This window comes from Centruroides sculpturatus, unplaced genomic scaffold (genome assembly GCF_000671375.1).
Source record: "Centruroides sculpturatus isolate CEXI.00-Female unplaced genomic scaffold, Cexi_2.0 scaffold536, whole genome shotgun sequence".
Taxonomy (NCBI): Eukaryota; Metazoa; Arthropoda; class Arachnida; order Scorpiones; family Buthidae; genus Centruroides; species Centruroides sculpturatus.
In genome coordinates this window covers 86,960-89,601 of record NW_019384812.1, presented here as the reverse complement: position 1 = coordinate 89,601, position 2,642 = coordinate 86,960, and the positions used below count along the sequence as shown (strand labels likewise).

The 2,642-nt window shown below is 36.3% G+C and overlaps 1 non-coding gene across 1 annotated transcript; it reads right to left on the bottom strand.

The window, feature by feature from the left end:
* Positions 1–2,285: 2,285 nt before the first annotated feature.
* Positions 2,286–2,357, bottom strand: Trnac-gca. The gene has a single exon. It is a non-coding gene; the product is annotated as a tRNA-Cys (tRNA).
* Positions 2,358–2,642: the final 285 nt, after the last annotated feature.

The window sequence follows — 2,642 nt, the reverse complement described above, 5'->3', positions numbered from 1 at the left end:
TTGGAAGTGTAGCTGTCCTAGTGTGATATATATTGCTTAACGTCTCTCTATCATTTACATGTGTGACAGCTGACCAATGGCTTGGTTACCTGACACATGCAAGTGGTAGTCAAACTCGATTAAGCATAACCATTATTATAGTCTTCACAACACCGGTAATAATTTTCTAGTACTGCATGGATCTGAGCATTGAGGTATGTAAACTGTGAAGTCACTTGGAGTTATATCCAAGGACCGAATGGTCACCGGAGGAGATAGTTGTCAGCACCTGAAGCATGTCCAATTTAGCGCCTTCAAGCAGGTATAAAGATAAACAGCATTAGTCCTACTATATGAGAAGGAACGTGAACCACTGAGTGATGAATCTATGCATGCATTATATTTTCTCATCGAACATTGATGGAATTATAACTCTGAAATGCTAGCTTTCTTTTATGAAGACCCTGTAGTATACAGAGTATTCATAAAAGATAGCTACCTAATCGCATGGCGCACCTGATAGTTTATAAAATTATATGTTTCAACATTTTAATCTTTATTCCTAAAATTGAAACCTTTTGAATCAATAAATATTTATTACTTATAAATAGATATAAGACTAATTCGATAAATTAATAAATATATCGGGTGATCATAATTAATTAAAGTACCTTAAACTACAGAATATCTCTATAGACAATATTGAATATCTCTACTCTAGAAAACATGTTAAATGTTGTCTAGTAAGATGTTTAGTAGTCCAATTTGACCAAATCTGGTATAATAATATTTCCGAAAAAATAAATATTAGAATTTATCAATATGACTATAAGCAACGAAAAGGTAGTTAGTTTCCTCTGCATAAACACGCCCTTTGCTGTAATGTTCTGGGTAGAAAAGTGCTTAAATGTTAAACATTATTAGTATCAGCTACAGTCTCCATCACTTTGTCACAACGAACAATTCTTGTAAAGCTATTTTGTGAAAACACCAATAATGATGCGGCTGCACTTCGGAATTTCCCCATCGTAAAATTTATGCCGAAATTCTTTGACTCCACAAGCTCTCAGGAGTATGATCAATCTATTAAAGCAAACTGGACATCTGGGAGTTCAATCCGGTCGAGGGCGTAGACGAATCATTTCAAAAATCATTTACGATGTCACACAACTATTGTTGAACAGTCAATAAACAATGTTTCAGGCTCTAATAGTGTAAGTGCAACATCACGACAATTGGATATATCCAATGGCACAGCCTGGAACATAGTAAAAAGTTGGGGTATTATTATTCATATACAGTAGACCCCCTATAACGCGGGTTCATATAATGCGGATTCGTATATCACGGCGAAAAAATTGCGACCGTATTCGTATAAAGACACTAAAAAAGACTCGTAAAATGAGGTAAAACGTCAGGATTGGTTGAATCTGGACCAATAGTGGACGAGCAGCCGAACTACTTAGATGCTACAGAGAGTTTAGGCGGGTAAGTTGAGTTTACTATCGTCTGTACAGTATATAAATTAGGTACTGTAAGTCTAATACAGTACTGTAATTTTATACATTTCTTGTGAAAAAACATTTCTTATTTAACGGCCATAAAAATTATTTCTATTAATGATGTCCCCAAAGTTCAACGAATTTTTCGCAGAAAAATAACTTATCAGAAAAAGCGCCCGCCATTTGGTGCGCTGCTCCGCGACGAAAACAAGCTTAAGCAATGGCGTCGTTGAATGGTGCACACTCAGTAAGTAATCCTACAATTTTTTGTTTATAGTATAGTTTATATGGATTATTCCCAAATAATTATACGTGTTTTGGAAATGTTGAGTCAAATTACTCTAGAATCGATTAATTTTATGGAAGAAAACTTTTCAAACAGCCGTAGTCCGTAAACTGCACACGTGCCGGGCTATGATTGGCTCATGTATTTAAGGATTCCTACAACGCGAAATTCTTATAAAGTGGAACATATTTACCGCATTATAGGGGGTCGACTGTACTGTAAGATCAGTCACGACCAGTAGTTGCTTACCGCCGACAGGAAAATCCATGCGTGTGTCATGGCCTTAGAAAATCCCGTGGAGCAGTGAGGCACATCTTTACTTACTTGGAACGGTAAACACCCATAACTCACATTTGGATCGTGGAAAACTCCAGTGGCGTGCCGTGACATTTGGTGATAGGGAAGCTGTGTTTCTGTAAGAAGCTGACTTACAGGGGTAATCAGTTAATATATACACTGTATATACACCTAATTCTGTTTTTACACAAATTAAAGAAAAAAAATTAGTTTAAAACCGAAGGGGGCACACGGATTTGAACCGTAGACCTCTCGATCTGCAGTCGAATGCTCTACCACTGAGCTATACCCCCACTTGTTTAGTGTTCTTTTTTACTGCCCTTTTCATCTTATTTTGATCGCATCAAAATAGAAACCTTTCTACTTTGATCATATTGAATAAGCCGGCCAAACGACTACGTTGAAAACTGGTTTATACGTTCAGCTTGTCTTGTTCAGATTTACCTTGACTCAATGATCGTTAGATTTAATTCGATCCGTTTAAACGCGCATTTACGGAGAGTGGATCGTCTTTAAGAATGATGGCATCGATTTTAATAATATAAATTTTAATTTAAAACGCGTTAAAAAATAAGACG